This window comes from Triticum urartu, chromosome 4A (genome assembly GCF_056163025.1).
Source record: "Triticum urartu cultivar PI428250 chromosome 4A, HENAU_Tu73, whole genome shotgun sequence".
NCBI lineage: Eukaryota > Viridiplantae > Streptophyta > Magnoliopsida > Poales > Poaceae > Triticum > Triticum urartu.
The window spans coordinates 352137389-352151329 of NC_141876.1; positions in this window are offsets into that span (position 1 = coordinate 352137389).

Here is a 13941-nt window from a genome sequence, read left to right on the forward strand (position 1 = left end):
TGTATCAAGGCCAGTGTTCTTGAATTCGGTGCCATTGTCACTTCTGATGTGCTTTATCTTGGCGCCAAAATTGTTCATAGCTCGATTTGCGAAGCGTCTGAAGACATCCTGCACTTCAGTCTTGTAAAGGATTATGTGCACCCAAGTATATCTAGAATAATCATCAACAATTACGAAGCCATAGAGGCATGCAGAAGTAGTAAAAGTTGAGTAGTGAGTGGGACCGAAAAGATCCATGTGAAGCAGTTCGAAGGGTTGTGTAGTAGTCATGATTGTCTTCGAAGGATGTTTTGCCCTTGTCATCTTCCCTGCTTCACAAGCACCGCATAAGTGATCTTTCTTAAACTTGACGCCCTCGATGCCTATGACGTGCTTTTTCTTCGCAAGGGTGTGGAGGTTCCTCATGCCAGCATGCCCAAACCTTCGATGCCAAAGCCAGCATTCTGAAGCTTTTGCAAGAAGACATACTGCAAGTTGTGGTCCTGCTGAGAAATCTACCACATACAAATCACCTTTCCTATACCCTTCAAACACTAGAGATTTGTCAGATTCCATTAGCACCAGGCAGCGATATTTGCCAAACATAACAATCATATTCAAATCGCAAAGCATTGAGACAGACATTAAGTTGAAGCCAAGGGATTCAACAAGCATGACTTTATCCATGTGTTGATCCTTTGAGATTGCAACTCTACCTAGACCCAATACCTTACTTTTACCAGTGTCAGCGAATGTAATGTGGCTCTTGTTGGATGGACGTAAAGTTGAGTCCATAAGAAGGCTTCTTCTGCCAGTCATGTGATTTGTACACCCACTGTCAATAATCCATTCTGAAGACTTTGAAGTCGCTGGTATCGTACCCTACAGTGCAGTTAGGGGGATAGGCTTCACGAAGAGTGTTGTGAAGCATAAACATTTGACGAACCAGTGGGTTATGAAAACTTAGATCCAGATTAGGACTAATGGGGAGAGTAGCATGCGATTCAGGAACGAAGTACATAATGATGCCATTTGGGTATTTTATCTTGCGCCCCACAAGATTTTTATGGTCCCCAGCAATAGCATCAGAAGATTTTGTTTTTGTGCTGGAGACCTTTCCCTGCAAAGGAGAGTTAAGCTTTCTTAACCACCCACATCTTCAAGGGTGGCTTAGAAGCTATAAGTCTAAGTGCAGCATCTGAGAATTTTGGCTTTGAAACCTTAGCAAACAGTCTAGCAGGTGGACAATAATACTCATAGGAATAAGCAGAATAGTTTTTGGTCATATGAACATGATGGTTCGACGAACCACTCTCATATTCATATGCCTGAGTATGGTTCCCCTGCAAAACATTTGCGTTAGTGCGACTCAGGTGAGTCCCCTGTTTGTATGAAGCATTTGGACCATATGAAGCCTTTGGTCTGAGGTTTGTCTTCTTCAAGTGAGGTGTCATGAAGACATTCACAGGAAGATTTTCCAGACATGTTTTCGGAACCCAGATCTTCTTCATAGGCGGTCCATTCCTGCAGTTAGTACCAATGTACCTGGCAAACACTTTATCATTCTGATTCTTAAACAGTTTATAGTTTGCATCAAAGGATTCATCAATGATAATTGGGTTAGCACAAGTGAAGCCAGACAGATTGGATGGATCTGCTGAGGATTCCTTTGCAGCAACCCATGTGGTTTTGGGGTACTGCTCAGGTTTCCAGTAAGACCCATCTGCATTAATTTTCCTCACGAACCCAACACCCTATTTCCTAGGGTTTCGGTTCAGAATCTTCTTCTTAAGGACATCACATAATGTCTGATGCCCTTTCAGACTTTTGTACATCCCTGTTTCAAGCAATGTCTTCAACCTAGCATTCTCATCAGCAATAGCAGTGGTATCCTCAGCAGAGGGGTTAGTTACCACATCAACAGTTGAAGATATTGAAACAGTAGTAGCAGTGGAACATTCAGCAACAGAAGCAGCATTATCACGCTCAATGCATTTAAGACATGGTGGTTCAAATCCTTCCTGAGCGGGACTGATCTGTTCAGCGCGAAGTGACTCGTTTTCCTTTTGAAGATCTTCATGAGCCATCCTCAATTTCTCAAGTTCTTGCTTCCTTTGAAGATAATCATAGGAAAGCTTTTCATGAGTTGTTGAGAGAGTATCATGACGATCTTCAAGTTCCTGATACTTAACGTGAAGGTTTTTTATGTCTTCAATTAAGGATTCAGATCGAGTCATTTCAGCACCCAACAGATCATCGCTTCTGTCTAACAATTTTTGAATATGTTCCATTGCTTTCTGTTGTTCAGTTGCAATTTTAGCAAGTGTTTTGTAGCTAGGTTTTGAATCGCATTCAGAGTCATCGTCACTAGATGTTTCATAGGGAGTTGTGCGTGTGTTTACCTTGGCACCGCGTGCCATGAAGCAGTAGGTAGGAGTGGAGTCGTTCTTGTCATTTGCGTCGGTGTCGGTGATGCAGTCATTGTCTTCAGTATTGAAGATGGACTTGGCGACGTATGCTGTAGCCAGACTCGCAATGCCAGAATCAGACTCCTCCTCAGACTCCACCTCTGCCTCCTCAGATGCGGACTCCTCCTCTGAATCCATCTCCTTTCCAACAAACGCACGTGCCTTGCCAGATGAGCTCTTCTTGTGTGATGAAGACTTTGATGAAGTTTTGGAAGAAGACTTTGAGTATTTCTTCTTCTTCTTGTCGTCAGAATCATATTCCTTGCTCTTCTTCTTCCTTCTGTTCTCATTTTCCCACTGTGGACACTCAGAGATGAAGTGTCCAGTTTTCTTGCACTTGTGACATGTTTTCTTCTTGTAGTCATGAGCAGAAGCTTCATCATTCCTTGAGCTTGATCGTGAGGATTTCCTGAAGCCTTTCTTCTTAGTGAATTTTTGGAACTTCTTCACTAGCATTGCAAGTTCTCTTCCAATGTCTTGAGGATCATCAGAACTGCAGTCAGATTCTTCTTCAGATGAGAAGACAGCTTTTGCCTTCAAGGCACGAGTTCGCCCATAGTTTGGGCCGTAGATATCTCTTTTCTCAGAAAGCTGAAACTCATGTGTGTTGAGCCTCTCAAGTATGTCTGACGGATCGAGTGTCTTGAAATCAGGACGTTCTTGAATCATCAGGGCCAGAATGTCAAACGAACTATCAAGTGATCTCAGCAGCGTCTTGACGATTTCAAGTTTGGTGATCTCAGTAGTGCCGAGGGCTTGAAGCTCATTTGTGATGTCAGTGAGCCGATCAAAGGTGTGCTGGACATTCTCATTGTCATTTCGTTTGAAGCGGTTGAAGAGATTGCGAAGGACACTGATTCTTTGATCTCTCTGGGTTGATATGCCTTCATTAACTTTGGAGAGCCAATCCCAGACCAGTTTGGATGTCTTCAAGGCACTCACACGGCCATACTGTCCTTTGGTCAGATGACCACATATGATATTCTTGGCAGTGGAGTCCAGTTGAGTGAACTTCTTGACATCAGCAGCAGTGACACCTTCTCCAGCCTTGGGAACGCCGTTCTCGACGACATACCATAGGTCGATGTCAATGGCTTCAAGATGCATGCGCATCTTATTCTTCCAGTAGGGATATTCAGTTCCATCGAAGACGGGGCAAGCAGCGGAGACTTTGATTATCCCTGCAGTCGACATAACTAAAACTCCAGGTGGTTAAACCGAATCACACAGAACAAGGGAGCACCAGGCTCTGATACCAATTGAAAGTGCGTTATATCGACTAGAGGGGGGGTGAATAGGCGATTTTTATGAAAGTCTTCAAAACGTGAGAGTTATGAAGACCAACAGTGAAGATTATGCCTATTACTATGCAACGGAAGTTAGATTACACTAGGGCAGCCATGGCCATGTATTCAATAGAGTGAAAGCGCAATGACAAACAGCTTCAGTGTCATAAGGATCAGGTAGGAAGAAGTTATGAAGCCGAACAGATCATACATTCATGTTGTGAAGACAAAATATAAAGCAAGCATGCAATGGCTTCACAATGAATAACTGTAAATGAAGGAAAGTGAAGATGAAACCAGTGACACGTTGAAGACAATGATTTGTTGGACCAGTTCCAGTTGCTGTGACAACTGTACGTCTGGTTGGAGCGGCTAGGTATTTAAATCGAAGGACACACAGTCCCGGCCACCCAGTCAAGGACACTTAGTCCAAGACACCCAGTCCTCACCGTTTTCTCCTTGAGCTAAGGTCACACAGACCTCGCCCAATCACTCTGGTAAGTCTTCAAGGTAGACTCCCAAACCTTCACAGACTTCGTTCACTGGCAATCCGCAATTTCTCTTGGATGCTCAGAACGCGACGCCTAACCGTCTGGAGGATGCACAGTCCTCAAGTGTAATAAGTCTTCAAATCACACAGACACGAAGACTTAAGTGATGCCCAATTTACTCTGGCTCTGGGTGGTTAGGGCTTTTCTCCTCACTGGGAATTTTTCTTTCAAAGGATTCGAGGTGGGTTGCTCTCAAACGACAAAAGCCGTGCGCTGAAATCTGAGCAGCCAACCATTTAAGGTTGTGGGGGGTGGACTACTTATAGCCACTTGGCAACCCGACCTGATCTGTCCGAATGACCCTGGGTCATTAAGGAACTGACACGTGTACCAACGGTCGGATTTCGAACTCACACGACAACTTTTACTTGGGCTACAAGTAAAGCTGACTTGTCTGACTCTGGACAAGATTTTCTCTCAAAGTCTTCGCTCGAAGACATAGGATTTGAATTTGGCATCACTTCAGTCATTCTGACTGGTTCTCTTCGACCCCACTTAACAGTACGGTGGTTCCTATGACACAACATGAATGAAATAAAACTACGAAGGATCTAGGTCTTCGAGTTCCAAAAGCTTCATAGGGAGTCTTCTCATGTCATTGTCTTCAATATGAATATCTTCATAAACCACCATTGTCTTCAATGTCTTCGTACATTTTTAGGGGTCATCTCTGGTAGTGAAACCGAATCAATGAGGGACTTCTACCTGTGTTTTCCTGCAATTCTCACAAACACATTAGTCCCTCAACTAGGTTTGTCGTCAATACTCCAAAACCAACTAGGGGTGGCACTAGATGCACTTACAGCGACGTGATGCATCCAATGCAATAAACCAGCTTTCAAAGCCCAAAGATTTGCATCGCAGATGCTTTAGATGCCCTAGTTTGCCTCGTCAACATTAGCCCACCCATGCCGACCTTTCTCCCCTGGCTCAAGCGCCTCTTTAGGGAACAACTAGGCATCACGGTAGTCCGGTACGCCGTATGAGCCTCAAGCACTGTCTACATTATCTTCCTTAGAGAGGAAGAGCAAGCGACCGCCATGAGAGCAAGCCCCATTGAAACCACCTCTCGCCGCATTGATATCCTCCCACACAATGCCGGCGACAATGCTTTCACCTTCTCCTTCCGCCACATTGTTAGTCTCTCCCTCGAGAAGATGCCCTTGGAGCTCTAGGATTGCAGGGGAGTGTCCCAGAGCGTTGCTGGTTTCGCCAGCTTCTTTGGCCTTAGCCACGCTTGCCTCCATGGCAACGACTTCTCTTGCATCCTCGTCCTTGTGAAGGTCGAGGCTCTGCAGCACACCCCTGACCACCTAGCCTTCCACTGCATCGATGGCGCCGACATCTATGCTGACATCATCATTAATGAGGTCTGGGAGTTGGCATGCACGCTGGGCTTGCCCTCTTCCCCTCACACCCACACGACAGCCATGCATCAGAGAACAGCGGCCCGACCCGTCTCTTGGGATCAGGCGTGGACATGGCAACCCCCGTGCCTCACGTGCCATCAATGAGACCATGGATGACCGCGCTTTTCGCGCCTTCCAATATCCGCACTATGCCACTTTCATAGATGCCATCGCCATGATCAAATTGGCCGCCAAACCTAGACTCCGCAAGTATCATACCTTCGCCATCCCCTCCATCCGGGAGCTTGCACATGAGGACGAGGACCGCCTCTGCCTCCAACCTGTCCTCCTGGCTGCAGAAGTACGGCGGCCCCATGCTATCGTCGCTTTTGACACTGACACTCTAAGCTTCACGTTCTCACTTCAGATGAGTAACAAGCGGTCAACCTCTGGCGTGGTGGTGCTTGGGCCAGCCAGCAAAGACCACAACTACTTCCTTTGCTTCGATATGACTTTGGGCCAGATCAAGCATCACACTTACCGGTCCATTCTCTTCAAGCTTTGGCCGAAAACCCTCTCCGACGAGTTTTGCTCCCGTAAACTACCTCTACTTCCCTCTATCGAATGCAAACACCCACCAAAAGCATTTGTCCCCAGCTCCATGATCCCGTATGTTGGGCCTCTCCTCTCCCTTACCGGCGAGCCATCTTACCCAACACTGAAGCAACCGCTGGCCCAAATTAGGATTCAGGCCCACCAGGTGCTGACTGCACGAGCTATCTGCACCAGGCCCATCCGTCCGGTCCCAGGCCCATTTGTTGAGCTTCTGCCACCGGGTTTCCTCTCTCCAATAGCCAACACCGATGTGCAGCATGGTGCCTGTGCTATGCTACCTGCTGGGATAGCTGCCAGGTTCTGCGACTGCCGCCAACCACCGCCTGAGCCTGCTGCCATAGATCTCAAACCCTCTCCACCCATGATCCAGCTCCTCAGCGCTCCATCCATCACCATCTCAGATGACTAGCCGGTGCCACCGACGCACACGTCCGTGCCTCCACAATAGGCCCGCCCCCCTTCTCTGGGGGGAGGGGGAGTAGACAACACGGCGGATCTGGCCCCATGCACCTCCGCTACATCCCCTCACCGCAGCCCGAGGATCCATCAGCTGTATGACGGGGCGTGTGTGGAACCCGTCGAGGGCGCATCCAATCGCAAGGCCTCGGCAAGCCCATCGGCCAACGAGTCTGGCCATCGTAGAGCAGCGGGAAGGAAGCGGGCCAAGGTGACTCAGGAGGCCACCATCGTTGGCCCCCCCTGCACGATACACCCATGCCACTCACTAGGGGCAAGGCCAAGCAGCTGGCACGCTGCCGTGACCTAAACTTCGACGCGGTCCTGGCGGATGCAGGCCCGTCCGCAGATTCCCTCTCCGACGCCACCTCGGGCGACACATCGACCTCCTCCACGCACGCCAGGTCCGCTCATGACTAGGGACTTCCGTCTCTGATAATGCAAGGATCCTGGCCTCTTTACGGCTTATGAGGCCCTCAAGCTTTCTATGCCGCTGCTCCTGGTCGCATTTGCATTTGTAGTTCACCTTAGGCCTTGGCCATGTCAGGCCGTGTTTCTGCTTCGTAGAGCATGTTTATTTTCCTATGATTTTTGTACCAACAATCATGTAGCTACAAAGTGCTCAATCATGTTCGAGCATGTTGCATTGCCAACTCTGTAAGCTCTAAGGAGCACTCATCTAATCAAGTACCAGTTGTTCCCGTTATGCCTGCCGTCCCAGCCGCTTATTCTTTGCTGCATTTTTGTTATCATGCAAATTGTTAGCTGGAACGTTAGGCGTTAGGGGATGCTGACAAATGCTCTTTGGTCAAGGATACTCTCCTGTCCTGCCGATCGAGCATCATCTGCCTACAGGAAACTAAGTTGCAGGCGATGGACAGGAGGAAGGCGGCCACATTCCTGTCTCTGAACCATACCTCCTTCTTCCACATGCTGGCCCGTGGCTCATTTGGTGGCCTGCTAATCGCCTGGGATAACCAAGCGATGAGTGGCATGGAGATCGCAAGGCACAGATTCAGTGTCACGACGCATTTCCAGTCAACAAGTTGCAATGACAGTTTTGCTCTTTCCAGGGTATATGCACCATGTGAAGACGAGGAGCAACCTGAATTCTTTCTGGTTATGGAACAAGTAGTGCAGCAAGTCTCTGGACCTTGGATCATCCTAGGAGACTTCATTATGTATCCGTATGCACATGAAAAATTGAACGGGAGGAACAATTGGTCAGTCATGGACAAGTTCAACTCGTGGATAAGAGATAATGCACTGCATGATATCCACATCATCAACCGCTAGTTCACCTGGTCGAACAAGAGGGCACAGCCGACCCTGATCAAACTTGACAGAGTTCTGGCGAATGCTGAGTGGAACCTGACCTTTCTCAACAGCACATCAACAAGCATCGCGACCACAACATCTGATCACGTGCCCATTGCCGTGGAGTTCTCCCAAGACAAACCAAAACGCTCTCTCTCCAGGTTTGAGAACCACTGGCTACAGATTCAGGCAGCTAAGGAGCTTATCACGTCCAGTTGGAACAAGGGCACCAGGAACTTCGCTGCTGCATCAACCTTGATTAACTTCAAACTCAGGCGGCTGCCATCAGAAAATGGAGTCGTGCTAAGGCACCAATGAAGATTCTACTTGACAACTACAAACACAATGTTCAATACCTAGATGCAATTGAAGAAAGGAGGCACCTATCAAAACTCGAGCTCTCCATGAGGAAGCACACCACCATGGAAGCGTAGCAGCTAATCCTATGGAAAACAAGTTTCTGGAGGAGAAGAGCAAAAATTAGAGGTTGCACTCTGGGGGACGAGAACACCGGATTCTCCCACGCGATGGCAAATTACCACCACAGGAACAACATCATAATGCTCACCGAGAATGGCATTGAATACTTTCATGACCAGGACAAGCTGGAGATCGCAATAGCCTACTTCAACAACATCTTTGGCACGCACTCCCCCTCACTACTAACACTGGAGCCATCACAGCTATATGATCGGACAGACCTAAGTGCATTGGATGAACCCTTTTCATGGAGTGAAATCCTATCAGTAATAAGGAAGAACCCAAATAACAGAAGCCCAGTGTTGGGGAACGCAGTAATTTCAAAAAAATTCCTATGCACACGCAAGATCATGATGATGCATAGCAAAGAGAGGGGAGAGTATTGTCCACGTACCCTCGTAGACCGTAAGCGAAAGCGTTATGAGAATGTCGTTGATGTAGTCGAACGTCTTCATGATCTGACCGATCCAAGTACCAAATGCACGACACCTCCGATTTCAGCACACGTTCAGCTCGCTGACATCCCATGAACTACAATCCAGTAGAGCTTCACGGGAGAGTTCCGTCAGCACGACGGCGTGATGACGGTGATGATGTTGCTATCGACGCAGGGCTTCGCCTAAGCACCACTACAATATGATCGAGGTGGATTATGGAGGAGGGGGGCACCGCACACGGCTTGAAACAATCAACTTGTGTGTCCTTGGGTGCCCCCTGCCCCCGTATATAAAGGAGCAAGGGGAGGGGGCCGGCGGCCTCATAGGGTGCGCCCCAAGGGGGGAATCCTACTCCTACTAGGAGTAGGTTCCCCCTTTCCTAGTCCAACTAGGAGGGGAAGGAAAGAGGAGGAGAGGAGAAGGAAAGAGGGGGTCGGCCCCTAAAGCCCTAAACCAATTCGGTTTGGGCCTAGGGGGACGCACCCCACACTTCCTTGCTGCCCTCTATTTCCACTAAAGCCCACGGAGGCCCATTGACCCTCCCGGTGAATTCCCGTAACTCTCCGATACTCCGAAAAATACCCGAATCACTCGGAACCTTTCCGATGTCCGAATATAGTCGTCCAATATATCGATCTTTACGTCTCGACCATTTCGAGACTCCTCGTCATGTCCCTGATCTCATCTGGGACTCCGAACTACCTTCGGTACATCAAAACACATAAACTCATAATATCGATCGTCACCAAACTTTAAGCGTGCGGACCCTACGGGTTCGAGAACTATGTAGACATGATGGAGACTCATCTCCGGTCAATAACCAATAGCGGAACCTGGATGCTCATATTGGTTCCTACTTATTCTACAAAGATCTTTATCGGTCAAACCGCATAACAACATACGTTGTTCCCTTTGTCATCGGTATGTTACTTGCCCGAGATTCGATCGTCCATATCTCAATACCTAGTTCAATCTCGTTACCAGCAAGTCTCTTTACTCGTTCCGTAATACATCATCCCACAACTAACTCATTACTCACAATGCTTGCAATGCTTATAGTGATGTGCATTACCGAGAGGGCCCAGAGATACCTCTCCGACAATCGGAGTGACAAATCGTAATCTCGATCTATGCCAACTCAACAAGAACCATCGGAGACACCTGTAGAGAACCTTTATAATCACCCAGTTACATTGTGACGTTTGGTAGCACACAAAGTGTTCCTTCGGTACTCGGGAGTTGCATAATCTCATAGTCATAGGAACATGTATAAGTCATGAAGAAAGCAGTAGCAACAAACTAAACGATCATCGTGCTAAGCTAACGGAATGAGTCATGTTAATCACATCATTCTCTAATGATGTGATCCCGTTAATCAAAAGACAACTCATGTCTATGGCTAGGAAACTTAACCATCTTTGATTCAATGAGCTAGTCAAGTAGAGGCATACTAGTGACACTCTGTTTGTCTATGTATTCACACATGTACTAAGTTTCCGGTTAATACAATTCTAGCATGAATAATAAACATTTATCATGATATAAGGAAATAAACAATAACTTTATTATTGCCTCTAGGGCATATTTCCTTCAGTCTCCCACTTGCACTAGAGTCAATAATGTAGTTCACATCTTTATGTGATTAGTTCACATCTCCATGTTACTAATACCCAAAGGGTTTACTAGAGTCAATAATCTAGTTCACATTGCTATGTGATTAACACTCAAAGAGTGATCATGTTTTGCTTGTGAGAGAAGTTTAGTCTACGGGTCTGCAACATTCAGATCTGTATGTATTTCACAAATTTCTATGTCTACAATGCTCTGCACGGAGCTACTCTAGCTAATTGCTCCCACTTTCAATGTGTATCCAGATTGAGACTTAGAGTCATATAGATCGATGTAAAAATCTTGCATCGCCATAACTCTTTACGACAAACTCTTTTATCACCTCCATAACTGAGAAATATTTCCTTAGTCCTCTAAGGATAATTTTGACCGCTGTCCAGTGATCTACTCCTAGATCACTATTGTACTCCCTTGTAAGAAAGATGCTAAGGTATACAATAGGACTAGTAAACAACATAGCATACTTTATAGAACCTATGACTGAGGCATAGGGAATGACTTTTCATTCTCTTTCTATTTTCTGTTGTGGTCGGGTTTTGAGTCTTTACTCAACTTCACACCTTGAAATACAGGCAAGAACTCCTTCTTTGACTGTTCCATGTTGAACTACTTCAAAATCTTGTCAAGGTATGTACTCATTGAAAAACTTATCAAGCGTCTTGATCTATCTCTATAGATCTTGATGCTCAATATGTAAGCAGCTTCATCGAGGTCTTTCTTTGAAAAACTCTTTTCAAACACTCCTTTATGCTTTCCAGAAAATTCTACATTATTTCCGATCAACAATATGTCATTCACATATACTTATCAGAAATGTTGTAGTGCTCCCACTCACTTTCTTGTAAATACAGGCTTCACTGCAAGTCTGTATAAAACCATATTCTGTGATCACTTTATCAAAGCATATATTCCAACTCCGAGATGCTTGCACCAGTCCATAGATGGATTGCTGGAGCTTGCTCACTTTGTTAGCACCTTTAGGATTGACAAAACCTTCTGGTTGCATCATATACAACTCTTCTTTAAGCAATCCATTAAGGAATGCAGTTTTGACATCCATTTGCTAGATTTCATAAAATGCGGCAACTACTAACATGATTCAGACAGACTTTTAAGCATTGATACGAGTGAGAAAATCTCATCGTAGTCAACACCTTGATCTTGTCGAAAACATTTTGCGACAGTTCGAGCTTTGTAGATACTAACACTACTATCAGCGTTTGTCTTCCTCTTGAATATCCATTCATTCCCAATGACTCACCGATCATCGCGCAAGTCAATCAAAGTCCATACTTTGTTCTCATACATGTATCCTTTCTCAGATTTCATGGCCTCAAGCCATTTTGCGGAATCTGGGCTCATCATCGCTTCCTCATAGTTCGTAGGTTCGTCATGGTCTAGTAACATGACTTCAAGAAAGGATTACCGTATCACTCTGGTGTGGACCATACTCTGGTTGTCCTATGAGGTTTGGTAGTAACTTGATCTGAAGTTTCATGATCATCATCATTAGCTTCCTCACTAATTGGTGTAGAGATCACTAGAACTGATTTCTGTGATGAATTCCTTTCCAATTCAGGAGAAGGCACAATTACCTCATCAAGTTCTACATTCCTCCCACTCACTTCTTTCGAGAGAAACTTCTTCTCTAGAAAGGATCCACTCTTAGCAACAAAGATATTGCCTTTCGGATCTGTGATAGAAGGTGTACCCAATAGTTTCTTTTGGGTATCCTATGAAGATGCACTTTTCCGATTTAGGTTTTGTGCTTATCAGGCTGAAACTTTTTCACATAAGCATCACAACCCAAACTTTAAGAAATGACAGCTTAGGTTTCTTGCTAAACCACAGTTCATACGGTGTCGTCTCAACGGATTTAGATGGTGCCCTTTTTAATGTGAATGTAGCTGTCTCTAATGCATAACCCCCAAAACGATAGTGGTAAATCGGTAAGAGACATCATAGATTGCACTATATCCAATAAAGTACAGTTATGATGTTCGGACACACCATTATGCTGTGGTGTTCCAGGTGGCATGAATTTGTGAAACTATTCCACATTGTTTTAAATGAAGACCAAACTCGTAACTCAAATATTCTCCTCCACGATCAGATCACAGAAACTTTATTTTCTTGTTACGATGATTTTCCACTTCACTCTGAAATTCTTTGAACTTTTCAAATGTTTCAGACTTATGTTTCATCAAGTAGATATACCCATATCAGCTCAAATCATCTGTGAAGGTCAGAAAATAATGGTACCCGCCGCGAGCCTCAACACTCATCGGATTGCATACATCAGTATGTATTATTTCCAACATGTCTATTGCTCGCTCCATTGTTCCGGAGAATGGTGTCTTAGTCATCTGCCCATGAGGCATGGTTCGCAAGCATCAACTGATTCATAATCAAGTGATTCCAAAAGCCCATCAGCATGGATTTTCTTCATGTGCTTTACACCAATATGACCTAAACAGCAGCGCCACAAATAAGTTGCACTATCATTATTAACTTTGCATCTTTTGGCTTCAATATTATGAATATGTGTGTCACTACGATCGAGATTCAATAAACCATTCACCTGGGTGTATGACCATTGAAGGTTTTATTCATGTAAACAGAACAACAATTATTCTCTGACTTTAAATGAATAACCATATTGCAGTAAACATGATCAAATCATATTCATGCTTAATACAAACACCAAATAACATTTATTTAGGTTCAACACTAATCCCTAAAGTATAGGGAATGTGCGATGATGATCATATCAATCTTGGAACAACTTCCAACACACATCATCACTTCACCCTTAACTAGTCTCTATTCATTCTGCAACTCCCGTTTCGAGTTACTAATCTCAGCAACTGAACTAGTATCAAATACTGAGCGGTTTCTATAAACACTAGTAAAGTACACATCAATAACATGTATATCAAATATACCTTTGTTCACTTTGCGATCCTTCTTATCCACCAAATACTTGGGGAAGTTTTGCTTCGAGTGACCAGTCCCTTTGTAGTAGAAGCACTTAGTCTCAGGCTTAGGTCTAGACTTGGGCTTCTTCACTTGAGCAGCAACTTGCTTGCTGTTCTTCTTGAAGTCCCCCTTCTTCCCTTTGCCCTTTTCTTGAAACTAGTGGTCTTGTCAACCATCAACACTTGATGCTTTTCTTGATTTCTACCTTCATCGACAGCATCACGAAGAGCTTGGGAATCGTCTCTGTTATCCCTTGCATATTATAGTTCATTACAAAGTTCTAGTAACTTGGTGATAGTGACTAGAGAACTCTGTCAATCACTATCTTATCTGGAAGATTAACTCCCACTTGATTCAAGTGATTGTAGTACTCATACATTCTGAGCACATGCTCA